We start from the raw sequence: 14,081 nt of genomic DNA, 5'->3' as shown, positions 1-14,081 counted from the left end.
CATCTTATTTGGGATTCTCTGTGTTTCCTGAACTTGTATGTCTATTTCCTTCACTAGATTAGGGAGGTTTTCTTTATTTTAAAAAAAAATATGTTTTCAATTTCTTGCTCTTTCTCTTCTCCTTCTGGGATTCCTATGATTTCAATATGGTACATTTGAAGTTGTCCCAGAGGCTCCTTAGCCCATCTTTGGTTTCTTAATTTTTTTCTTTTTGGTATTCTGATTGACTGATTTTTTCTCCCTTATATTTCAAATCATTGATTTGATTCTCAGCTTCATCCACTCCTATGTTGATTCCCTGTAAATTTTTCTTTATTTCACTTAATGTAACCTTCATTTCTACCTGGGTCTATTTTTATTAAACTGGTAAGAACAGATACTACACTTTATCTTAGCCACCAGGTCAAGAAGTGATTGCCTAGGCCTTTTTTATGTGGTTGAAGTAACTGATGAGTTCCTTGAGCATCCTAATCACCTGTGTTTTGAACTGTGCAACTAATTGCTTATCTTCATTTTGTTTAGTTCTTTTTCTGGAGTTTTGTCCTGTTCTTTCATTTGTGCCATACTTCTTCGTCTCTTCATTTTGGCAGCCTCTCCATGTTTGATTCTATGTACCAGGGAAATCTGTTTGACTCCCTGTCTTAGTAGTATAGCCTAATGCAGAAAAGAGTCTTAGATAATCACCAGGGTAGGGCAATCTTTGTGAATTAGGTTGATGGATATGATGTCCCCACTCTGTGGCTCTGTATAGGGGAGGGCTCATAAAAGGGACTGTGGCTGCTGCCTGGCCTCTGGGGTTTTGTTCAGGAGGAAGCTGCCCCCTGGTACTTGCCCTGACGCCAGACACTTCAGTTTCTCCCTGTGTGCCACTGGTGCCTCTCCAGCTGCCACCCTGGTGCAGGAGCCCAGAGGGAGTGAGCCTTCATAAGTCCTAAGTCCATTTCAGGACCTTTAAGAGGAGACACTTAAGAATCCCTCCCTCAGTTTCTTCCTTTGCCCCACCACCCAATGGTTTTTAGAGCCAGAAGTTATGGGGACTTATCTTGTTGGCACTGGAACCATAGGCTTGATGGTCTGGTGTTGAGCTGGGATCACTCACTCCTGAGGTATTTCTCCTGATTTTTACATAGCACATGAAGGTGTGGGACCTCCCATTCCACATCTCTGCATCTTTGCATATCCATACCTCCTACCTGACTAGATGAATGTGACTTCTTTAATTCTTTGGTTGTTAGACTTCCATATAGCTCAATTTTCTGATGACTCAGGGTGATAGTCATTTTGTATTTTAGTTATGATTTTTTCTATGGTTGTGCAAGGAGGCAAGCTGTGTTTACCAATGCCTCCATCTTGACCAGAAATCTATTCTTGCCTATTTTATAGTGAAGGCTTTTACTTGGATCTTGTCTTATTAAAGCCATATACAGTTTTGAGAAACAAAAAAGCAAAAGATACTCTCACTTACATTAGAAATTCACATTTGCATAGATTTCTAAACTTCCTTCTCCACCTAACTAAATTTCCTGGAAGCTGATATAAGAAAAGATTAATTTCACTGCTTAATTCTAATGCCAAAACCAGATTTTAAAATTACAAAAAGGAAAAAATATAGACCAATATCCCAGATGAACATAAATGCAAAAATCCTTGATAAAATGTTAGCAAACTAAACCCAGCAATACATTAAAAAGATTATACACCCTGATCAAGTAGAATTTACTCCTTGGATTCAAGGTTGTACAATAGCTACAGTCAATTAAAGTGACAGACTGTGTAAACAGAATGAAGGATAAAAAGCATATGATCATATCAAAAGATGCAATAAAAGCATTTGACAATATCCAGCACCTATTTATGATAAAAACTCTCTCAGCAAAGTGTGTATATGGGAAACATATTTCAACATAATAAAGGCCATAGATGACAAACCTCAGCTAACATCATATGGTACATTTGGTGTACCATATGCATTTTCAATTGAGAAAAACCAAAAGCATTCTCCTTAAGATTGGGAACAAGACAGGGATATCCACTTTCATCACTGTCATTCAACACTGTACTGTAAGTCTTAGCCATAGAAATAAGAAGAAATAAAAGGCAGCCAACTTGGAAAGGAAGAAGTAAAACTGTCATTACTTGCAGATGACATAATACTCTATATAGAGAACCCTAAAAATTTCACCAAAAATATTAGAACTGGTAAATTCAATAAAGTAGCAGGATACAAAATATTCAAAAATCAGTTATATGTTTATACACCAATAGCCAACAATTAGAAAGAGAAACTAAGAAAACAATTGCATTTACAACTGCATAAAAAAATCCAAGAATAAATTTAACTGAAGTAAAAAAATCCTGTACTTAGAAAATTATAAGACACTGAAGAAAGAAATTGAAGAAGATACAAATAAATGGACACATACACCATGCTCATGGATAGGAAGAATTAACATTGTCAAGATGTCCATATTACACAAAGCAATCTATAGGTTCAACAGAATTTTTATCAAAATACCAGTGGTATATTTAACAGAACTAGAACAAGGAATAAAAAAATTATATGGAAACACAAAAAGGCACAGATTAGTGACAGCAATCTTGAGAAAGCAAAACAAAGTTGGAGGTATCACGCAATGTGATATCAAATTCCATTACAAATCTATAGTAATGAAAACAGCATGTATGGCATGAAAACAGACATATAGATCAATGGAACAGAATAGAAAGCCCATAAATAAACCCATGTCTATATGATCAATTAATATTTGACAAAAATAGCAAGAATATGTGATGGTGTAAAGACAGTGTATTCAATTGGAAAAATGAATGCAAAAAGTGAAACTAGATAGTTTCTTACACCATGCACAAGAATAAATTCAGAATTAATTAAAACTTAAACATAAAATTGTTATAAGAAAAGATAGGTAGTAAAATCTCAGTTATTTCCTTTAGCAATAGTGTTTGTGATATATATCTTCAGGTAAGGGAAAGGAAAATAAACAAATGGAACTATATCAAAATAACTTTTTTTTTGCCCAGTAAAGGAAAACCATCAAAAAAAGACAGCGTAATGAATGAGAGAACATATTTCCAATATTTGTCCAATAAGGAATTAATATTCAAAATTCATGGAGAACTCATACATCTCAACACACAAAAAAGGGAAACAATCTAAAAAAAGTGACACAAAACCTGAAAAGACATTTCTCAAAGAGGACATACACATGGCATATGAAAAGATTTCAACATCACTAATCATCAGAAAAAATGCAAATTAAGATTGAAGCATTGTATCTACATAGGTAGATACACTTTGCCTCTTCACACAACCAAAAGAAGGACAACAACAAATTTAAAAATGAAAAATAACCAGAGCTGCCAGAAAATTTTTTTTAAAGATTTTATTTATTTATTTTTAGGGAGGGAAGGAAAGGAATGGGGGAGAGAGAGAGAGAGATCAATGTGCGGTTGCTGGGGGTTATGGCCTGCAACCCAGGAATGTACCCTGGTTGGGAATCGAACCTGGGACACTTTGGTTCCCAGCCCGCGCTCAATCCACTGAGCTACGCCAGCCAGGCCAGAAAATTGAACTGCATGGAAGTCCAATAACCAAGGAGTTAAAGAATAAATATTCATCCATACCAGTAGGAGGGACAGAGCCAGGCAGCTAGGGTGGAGAGGACTGGTAGCAAGGTGGCAGATAGAGGACTGGAGCGGGCGAGGCTGTGGTTGGTGGACCAGGTGGTCCCATATTTGCATGAGGATAAACTGGGAGGAACAATGGGGGAGCCAGAGAGATCATGCAACACAGGATTCCAGTGTGGGGAAACAAAGCCTCAAAACTTCTGATTGCAAAAACCTGTGGGGGTTGTGGTGGTGAGAGAAACTCCCAGACTCAAAGGAAAGTCTGAGAGTTTGGAGAGACCCACAGCTTCCTAGAATGCACACAAACCTGCACACCTGGGAATCAGTCCCAGAAGGGCCCAATTTGCTTGTGGGTAGTGGAGGAAGCTGGCTGACAGCCAAGCAAGGGGCTTTGTTCCCTCTCAGACCCCTCCCCCCCACATATAGTGCCATAACACAGTGATGTGAGTTGCCCCACCTTGGTGAATACCTAAGACTCCGACCCTTAGAACATCCTAACAGGCATGCCAAAAAAAAAAAAAAAAAAAAAGTGGCCCAAGTGAAAGAACAGATCAAAGCTCCAGAAAAAAATACAACTAAGCAATGAAGAGATAGTCAACCTATTAGATGCATAGTTCAAAACATTGGTAATCCAGATGCTCACAGAAATGGTTAAATATGGTTGCATAATAGAGGAAAAAGTGAAGGTTATGAAAAGTGAAATAAAACAAAATGTACAGGGAACCAAGAGTGAAGGGAAGGAAACAGACTCAAATCAATGATTTGGACCACAAGGAATAAAATAAACATGTAATCAGAACAGAATGAAGAAACAAGAATTCAAAAACATGAGGAGAGGCTTAGGAACATCCAGGACAACTTTAAATGTTCTGACATCCAAATCGTAGGGGTGTCAGATAGAGAAGAGGAAAAGCAAGAAATGGAAAACATTTGAAAAAAGAATGAAGGAGAACTTCCCCAATCTGGCAAAGGAGATAGACTTCCAGGAAGTCCAGGAAGCTCAGAGAGTCCCAAAGAAGTTCGGCCCAAAAAGCATACACCAAAGCACATCATAATTACATTAGCCAAGATTAAAGATAAGCAGGGAATCTTAAAAGCAGTGAGAGGAAAGCAGAGAGTTACCCACAAAGGAGTTCCCATTAGACTATCAGCTGATTTCTCCAAAGAAACCTTGCAGGCAAGAAGGCACTGGAAAGAAGATTCCAAGTCATGAAAGGCAAGAACCTACACCAAGATTACTCTATCCAGAAAAGCTATCAGAATGGAAGGGCAGATAAAGTGCTTCCCAGATAGGGTCAAGTTAAAGGAGTTCATCATTAGCAAGCCCTTATTATATGAAATGTTAAAGGGACTTATCTAAGAAAAAGATAAAAATATGAACAGTTAAATGACAACAAACTTGCAACTATCAACAACTGAACCTAAAAAAATACAAAAACAAAAACAAACTAAGCAAATAACTGGAAGAGGAACAGAATCACAGAAATGGGGATCACATGGAGGGTTGTCAGTGGCAAGGGGGTGGGGAGAGAATGGAGGGAAAGGTACAGGGAATAAGAAGCAAAAATAGTAGGTACAAAATAGACAGGGGAAGCTTGAGAATAGTGTAGGAAAAGAAGGAGCCAAAGACTTGTATGTACTACCCATGGACATGAACTAAGGGGTGGGAGGAATGCTGGTGGGAGGGGGAATGCAGGGTGAGGGGAATAAAGGGGGGAGAAATGGGACAACTGTAATAGCATAATCAATAAATATATTTAAAGAACAAAACCAAAACAAAAATACAAATTAAAACTCCATGAGATATCACCTCATACCTGCCAGAATGGATATCATCAATAAATCCACAAGAACAAGTGCTGCCTAGAATGTGGAGAAAATGGAATGATAGTGTACTGTCAGTTGGAATACAAATTAATGTAAACACCGTGGAAAACAGTAGGGAGGGTACTAGAAAATTAAAAATGGAACTGCCTTATGAGCCAGTGATTCCACTTCTGGATATGTATCCAAAAACACAAAACAATAAGTTAAAATAACATATTCACTGCTGCATCATTTACAATAGCCTAGATATGAAGGCAAGCCAAGTGGCCATCTGTAGATAAGTGAATAGAATAGTTGTAGTACATATAGACAATGGAGTATTACTTGGAAATAAAAAAGAATAAAATCTTACCATTTGTGGGATGATAGATGGACTTAGATGGTATTATGCTAAGTGAAATAAATCACTCAGAGAAAGACAAATACCACATGATTTTAATTATATGTGGAATCTAAAAAAACAGTATAAACAAAACAGAAACAGGCATAGATACAGGGAATAACCTGGTGGTTGCTAGAAGAGAGGGAAGTTAGGGAAGTGAGTGAAAGAGGTAAAGGGATTGAGAAGTATAGACTGTTAGTTACAAAATAGTCATTGGCATGTAAAGTACAGCATAGGAACATAGTCAATAAGATTGTAATAACTATGTATTGTCCCAGGTGGGTACTGGAAATATATCAGTGTGGGGGACTCTTCACAAAGTTTATTGTTGTCTGACCAGTATGCTGTACACCTGAAACTAATATAAAATAACACTGAATGTAAACTGTAATTGAAAAAGAAATTTGAAAAATTAAAAAGACTTTTATTCTTAAAGGGAAGAGGTTTAGTGGTGAAGCCATCTCATCAAAAAATAGTTGAATGTACTTTCAAAACATAGTTTTGGAAGATGCACACTATGCTGCCACTACCCATAAAAAAACAAAACTCCATGCCAGCAGTCAATATCTGTAAGTTCTAGATGTGCAACTATAAGTGATGTCAACCAGACACACATAGGAGTTTGCCAGACTTGTTAACAGAATCCTAATTTATTGGCTGTGAGGCCTTAGACAAATTATTTATCTCTGCCTACATTTTTTCATCTTAAAGTTGGACTTATAGCAACCATGCACTTCCCTTGCATGGTTCTTTTCAGGGTAACATACAAACCACAGTGGTAATACAAAGCATTGTGGAAGATAAGGAATAGGAGACAGGCAAACAACACACACATGCCTGTTTCCCACTCCTATGATGGCTATAAGGATTCATGGAAAACAGGGAAATATAGTAATGACAACAGATGGCATTTTGAGCTCTTATATGTGGGATAATGAGAGAAGTACTATCATGAAAATCAAAACATTTTTTTAGTCACTTAGTAAAAAGCAGTAGAGCTGGAATTCATATTCAGGCACTTGTACTCCCGAGTCCTTGGTATTCCCACTACAATATACTGACTCACAGGTACAGGGAAAACAAATAAATGGAAACCAGAATACTTGAGCTCTAGTTTTAGCCCTGAGCAAATCAACTAACTTCTGTGATCCTTAGTCTTCCCAACTGTAAAATGGGAACATTGGACACTACTGAATCACTAAGGTCATGTCTTTTGTGTAATCCTGTAGGCTTGTAATTTCTTTTTCAGTTTTATTTGATATATGAGATTGTCTTAGTTTAAGGTATACAACATAATAATTTGATACATGTATACATCATGAAATGATTTACCATAATAAGCTAACATCCATGATCTCATATAGTTACAAATATTTTTGTATGTATAATGAAGACTTTTAAGATTTACTCTCTTAGCAACTTTAAAATGTAGAATACAAATGGACTTTGAGAGCTTGTTTGGATGTTCTAGCAGGGGATCACAGCTACTCATATACCCTTGGCCTAAGAGCAGTCCTGTCCTCTAGTTGGGAAGGTTGTCCTTTTTGACTGAGCCTGCAGCTTTGGGAGGTAAACACATGGATCATTGAAGGAGGAGGGGACACTCACCTAGCTAGCCAGACCAGCCAAATCAACTCTGGCAATCAATGGTGTGACAGATGTTGCAGCAGATTGCCCTCAATTAAAAAATGGGCAAAGGACCTGAATAGACACTTCTCCAAGGAGGACATACAGATGGCCAATAGATACTTGAAGAGATGCTCAGCATCACTAGCCATGACAAATTCAAATTAAAACCACAATGAGATACTACTTCACACCCTTATGAATGGCTATCATTAACAAATCAATAGACAACAAGTGCTGGTGAGGATGCGGAGAAATGGGAACCCTAGTTCACTGTTGGTGGGAATGCAGGCTGGTGCAGCCACTGTGGATAAAAGTATGGAACTTCTTTAAAAAACTAGAAATGGAACTGCCTTTTGATCCAGTGATTCTGTTGCTTGTAATATACTCTAAGAATCCAGAATCAACCACTCAAAAGATCTTATGCACCCCTATGTGAATAGCAGCCCTACTCACAACAGCCAAGTGCTAGAAACAGCCTAGTACCCATCAGTAAATGAGTGAATCAAAAAACTGTGAATTACATTTACACAATGGAATACTATGCAGCAGAAAGAAAGAAAGAAGGAACTCCTACCTTTTGCAATAGTTGGATGGAGCTGGGAACTGTTTGCTAAGTGAAATAAGCCAGATGGTAAAAGACAAATACCATATGACCTCACCTATACAAGGAATCTATTAAACAAAATAAATTAATAGAAGTGTAGGCATGGAAAATTGGAAAAGACTGAAAGTAACCTGGGGATGGGAGGAGTTAATGGTAGAAAGTAGGAGAAGAGACTACACAAAGAACATGCACGAATGACTCATAGACATGGACAACAGTGTGGGGAAGGACATGGGAGTGGGGGATGGGATAGGTGGAGGAGGGCAAAGGTGGAAAAATTGGAACAACTGTAATAGAATAACAATAAAAAATGATTAATTAAAAATACAGAATACAGTATTGTTAGTCAAAGTCTTCATGTTGTACATCCCTAGAACTTATTTCTTATAACTTGCAGTTTGTACCTTTTGATTATAGTCTTGTGATTTATGCTCATCTTAATCGGTTAAGGTCATTCAGCTTTTCAAAACTGGAATGTTGTTTGGCTGATGGACTAGAAACCATGAAAGTCTGTAAGAACAACCATGTCTGAAGTGAATTAAAAAAAAAAAACCCCTGGTTGTACCTCAAACTTCCAAAAATGAAAGAAAGTGGTATTTTTCAGTTATGATAGGACACTGTACAGTGCTTCTCTCTCACAGTCTAGGCAGGTTTCCTGCTGCACTCAGACATGAAATAGTTCATGGTATAGATGCCAAGAAAAAGTGAAGAATTTGAAGAGCAGAGGGAAAATCTAAAAGCAGCTGAGGCCACAGTCACAACCCACGGTGACAATCAGTCATTACACATCCATTGTACTTGTGGGAGATCAGGGCTGCAACTTACCTAAAAACATAGCCATTGTGGAGCAAAACCTTGGGAAGTCAAATGTCTAACACTAACATGCTGATCTCTTCTTTTAACTTTTCTGTTTAATAGTATTGCGTAAAACTCAAAGATCAGATGTCCTTGATCCAACATGACCAGGCCTCAAATTTCCAGGTATAGAATGATAGTGTTGCCCCCCTTAAACTGCAATGATGACACACTGTAAGAAATGGTGGACAGGAAAGCCCTGTTGCAGCTCCAGTCTAAATTGTTGAAGCATCGGAGTTGTACCGTGTTTTCTGTACCATGCAGAATGCCTATCCCTGGAGTATTCTTTGGGTTCAACTACGGTGACAGTTTAATTCTCAGTAAATGAGTGCTAATTAAAACACTGGGGGAAAGACTGTCATACTTGAATAATGAGAATAATGCAGCATACATTTGTTTAACAGCTCTTGTAAGCTGAATTTAGGAATCAAAGTGATCTCCAGGAGCTCCCAGGCAAAACCAACTCTCTGAAAAGCCTTCAATAGTCAGTGTGTTTTCACTGACCTAAATCTGCAGCTTGAATAGCAATTTTTTTAAAGCTTTGGAACAGTCTAAGGCTTGCCTTCACATTTGTCTCTTGCAAAATGTTTCTCAGTGATTCTCAGTCCTAGATTTTGTAGAATGTAGGCTGCTGTGGAAGCTGTAGTGTGGAAATCTATTTCTGATTTCGTCTCAGACAGGTAGCTGTGATTGCCTCTCTAGATTAAAGTATCTAGGATGGAATACTCTTTGACATTCTAATGCTTTTATGAAACTGTGGAATTAGACAATGGGAAGATAAGAATCATTCAGAAGGAAGCAATGTGGTTTACTGGAAAGAATGTTGAATTCTAATCTTAGCTTGCCAATAATTCTAAGACAGGATGTAAATAGTTTAGCCCTGATCCTGATCACTGAGTTAAGCTTTTTGAAGATTACATTTTAAAATAACATATATGTATATAAATTTTCTCTTTAGTAGCTGGTTGGCTCAGGTATAAATAATATGAGCCTTCTATTTATTGTTCTAATTCAGATGACTCTGGTGTACACCTATATTTTAACTGGCATATTATTAGTAAAATATAAACTATCCTAAAATACAAAATTTATCCTCATCCCACATAATGTCCAATTTGTATGCTAGCCCCCACCTCAGCTGCTAAGATAATTGGATTGACTTTCATGCTTCTCAGTTTCTATGTTTCCTTTGGCTCTCCCATCCTAGTAATAGTTAATTTCAAAAACTTCAGGATTGTATTAAATCCAACCTATACAGTCCTTAAAGTCTTGTCCTTAAAGATGTATGGGGAAAATAAATTCTATAACTTCTATACCTAACAACTGTTATGAGTAAATTCTGTGCAATCTGGATTCTTTGACTGTGAAAAAATTCCCCAGAGCCACCCATTGGGAGGCCTCCCATACACTTACTAATCCAACACAGCTCAGAGGCCTTGGCAGCTCCAGCAGAGCTGCTTAGACACCCCTTATGAATATGCAACACAATCTCTCACTTACAAAAGAAACTGATATATCCATTATGGCCAGTGGTTAATCAAACCTCCATTCACTTCCCTCGGCTTTGAGAACCTTCATCAAGAAAATGTGTTGCTAAGCAAACTTCGCAGCAAGAACCTGGTTCTCGGGGAAAATGACTGCCTAGAAGTCAGTTTGCTTAGAAGTAAGGATCCAGGATATTTTCAGCCTCTAACTTCATTTCCTGTAAAACCTAAACTCATCATTCAGTTAAAGAAAGATATGAACATTGCTCACACATTCTTCATTTTAACAAGTTTGAGTTTACCCACATACACACACTTGCACACATTCACTCATCGCAGGTCCTTTCACTTGCCTCTGTAACTACTTCTTGGAAAACATCCAAGCTTAGGCCAAGGAAATGAATAATAGAAAAGATGCTGATTTTCTAAGCATCTGGTGAACTCGCAACTTTCATTGAACCTTACATAATGTATCATCAATATTCATTTTTTCATAGACATCTATCTTAGTCATTCCCACCTTCCCAAGGAAATACTATTGAGAGAAAACAGAAAGAGCATTACATAACAAACTCTTAGTGAAGAGTATATAGGAGTAGAAATTCATGTCCTGGTTTGACAATTAATTTTCAGTGCAACCTTAAAAGATCATTTAAAACTATCTGTGTCCTGGATTCCAGAGCTCCAGAATGGAGAACAGCACTTCCTGTAACACTGAGATGAGCTTAGTATCTTTCAAAACTATCTGGATTATCTATCAGATTCTATCTAGTTGGTCAAAACCTCTGTTTTGTACATCTAGGGACTAATTTCCTGCAATAAATGGTGGGTCCAGTGGTCTCAAGTCCTATTCCAGGCAACATGTTCAATTTTCCACTTGAAAAAAGGATTCAAGGAGATGTGGTAGATATTAGGCATTTGGAAATTGCAATCTGGTTTACATAATCAAATAGATTAAGCTCTGGCATATTAAATTTATTTTTGAAAAATTACTAAATGGTGGGTGTAGATTACAGATTGTTGTATGATGTTTATTTTAATTGTTTTATTTCAAATAGCATTGTTTTTACCCTTTCCTAGACTTTTTCATATAATAAACTTGATTATAAAATTATCTATCTGCCCTCAAACTAGTCTTTTGGCATAATATAAATTAATATAAGATAACAGATAACAGAGACTGCTCTGTAAGACTTTGAAGCTCCATGCGATTCTGCACTTCTTGAGGCAGGATCTGTGTTTCTGTATGTCTGGCACAGTGTTTGGCACATGTAAGGTTCTAACTAAAAAGCTTTGATTACATAAGTAAATAAATAAATAGCTAATGTAACATTTTTCATGAGTTTGATGGTGGCCATTTGTCAGTGTTTCTCAGAATGTGCACTAAATCATCTGATGACTTGTTAAAACAGGAGAGTCCCTACTCCATCTGGAGGCTCACTGAATCCAGTCTTTCTTGGTAGGGACTAACAATCTGCAATTTCAACCAACACCCAGGTGGTTCTTGGGCATATTTCTTATATATAATCTCTGCTTTACTTTTTTTTGTGGTCTAAAAAACATCACCTTTGGCTGTGTTGGAACTCTTCAGTCAACATGAAACAAATGGTTCCGAAGGTTTCATGTTCACATTTGGTTTGAGGACCCATATTTTTGGTATTCCAAAACCTGTCACTAACACCAATGCCTAGGTTACTACGTGCTCTGAAATCCATCTCTAACACCAAATGCCTGAAATCAGCTTCTCTTATATCTGTTTTGTCATGTAATATGGGTTGAATAGTTATGATTTTCCAATAAAAAGAAGCTAATAGACCTTTGAGTCAGGTTTGTGCATGTGTGTCTGTGTGTGTTCTCTCATGTGTGCATTTAAATATTTTATTTTCTTTTGTTTTCCTTTATTCAATTAATTCATCAGCTTGCAACTAGTTGAGTGCATCTTCTTAATAGAGCGGGTCATGCTTACTTCCTCCATCAATGGCTGGCGCTAATGCTCCTATCTTCACTTCAGATCATTTGTATATGACCTTTTTCTGCTTTGACTACATCTATGGAAAAAAGTTCTTTGTGGGACATTTGTGGATTTTCATTTTCAACCATGAGTAAAACATCTGAAAAAAAAACAAGCTAATGAATATTTGTGTCTAAATTCTTGAATGACATGTTCCTTAGGGGCACCATGGCATAGCTTTATGAAAAAGACCTCTAATAACAATTGATATGATCAGGGTATCATGAAAGCCTTTAGTGCAGTTTTTCATCCAATCTTTTTTTTCTTAGAATTAACGTGTCTGTCACTCCTGTCACCATTGTACTTACAGCTTCTGCAACATGACTGAAACTCCTCCAGGGTAGTGAGTGATGAAATGTCTTTAATTTTTTTTTCTTTTATCTTACCCACTGTCTCCCCCAAAAGCACCAGGAAAAAAATCCAAGATAAGATACTTAATTCTATGCAGGTGACAATATAGTCTTGTGAATGAGTAATTAAATATAACAGCAAATTAAATTAACATGGGAGAGGGGCACACACTCAATCCCCCTGCAGGTATGCTGGGACAGTGGCTCTTCCAGGCCCACTCTGGGCTTCTGGAGAGCTCCCCGTAGGGCCCAGGGTTCCTTAAAACAGTCATGATCAGTCTCTCCTCTGCTTTGTGGCCTGCATTCTGGGTACCCTGTGATTCGTTAATTTCACTTATTGACTGTCACTGTTGTTGACCTACCCTCTTATCAGTTCCTCCTCAATTATGCAGTTACTTTAGTCCTTATATGTTCTAAACTACTTTAAAATTTACACAATACAAATTGAAGTGGAAAATAGAAGAAAAAAGGCAGAAGGACTCTCCCTCCACCAGAATTAGAATGTCTTCATTAGGGCCAAACAAAATGCCATTCTTCCTAGGTTTCTTATTGTGCCTCTGATGTAAAAATTATTTCATTTTATTTGATTTTGCAGGTTTTTTTCTCATGAAATTACATCCCTCAAAGGACAAAAAATTAAAAAACTTGCAACTGATTTTCTCTGATTCAGGGTAACACAGAAATGTGAATGTGACCACTCCCAAGAACAGGGCTCTCAGCTCTCCATCTACTGCAGCCCTGGGCAAAAAAGTGCAGTCATTGCCCCTCCCAGGTATCCTAGTTGCAGAGCCAGCCATGGGCACCACAGCTCTAACCTGTCCTCTGTGAGACCCAGAATGGGTGAGAGTCTAGCAGCCTGCCCAGCAAGGACCAAGTTCCCAAAAGCAGCCCTCTTCCAGACAGACCCTTTGCATTGTGTGACTTAGCCAGATCTGCCAGAGATGAGGGCAAAACCCCTCTAGATACTCAGCAAATTGCTAATTAAACCAAAGAAACTAAATACAATATAGTGTATGTCTCTCTGACTCAGCTGGCCCTAGGGAAATAGTGACTGCAAAAAGTAGTTCAGAGAAACTTTTTGTAGTATTCATTTCATGTTGCTCAAAGATGTAAAAATGACCAAGTCTATCAGCTTCTGGTACTTGAGAAACTAGACTACTATTGAGCAGACAGCTGTGTCATTCACCCACCTTTCATTTGCTGGTCACTCAGTGATTATTTACAGAACTCTAATCTGGGCCCATCTCAGTCTTAGGTGCCAGACACACACTGTTCTGGCACTGCATGCCTGGAG

General features: G+C 37.7%; 1 pseudogene; it reads right to left on the bottom strand.

The window, feature by feature from the left end:
* Nucleotides 1-289: 289 nt before the first annotated feature.
* Nucleotides 290-415, bottom strand: LOC114510509 (annotated as a pseudogene).
* Nucleotides 416-14,081: the final 13,666 nt, after the last annotated feature.

This window comes from Phyllostomus discolor, chromosome 13, assembly GCF_004126475.2.
Source record: "Phyllostomus discolor isolate MPI-MPIP mPhyDis1 chromosome 13, mPhyDis1.pri.v3, whole genome shotgun sequence".
NCBI classification, from domain to species: domain Eukaryota; kingdom Metazoa; phylum Chordata; class Mammalia; order Chiroptera; family Phyllostomidae; genus Phyllostomus; species Phyllostomus discolor.
Note: the sequence above shows the minus strand (reverse complement) of the source record. Positions and strands in the feature narration are given on the sequence as shown.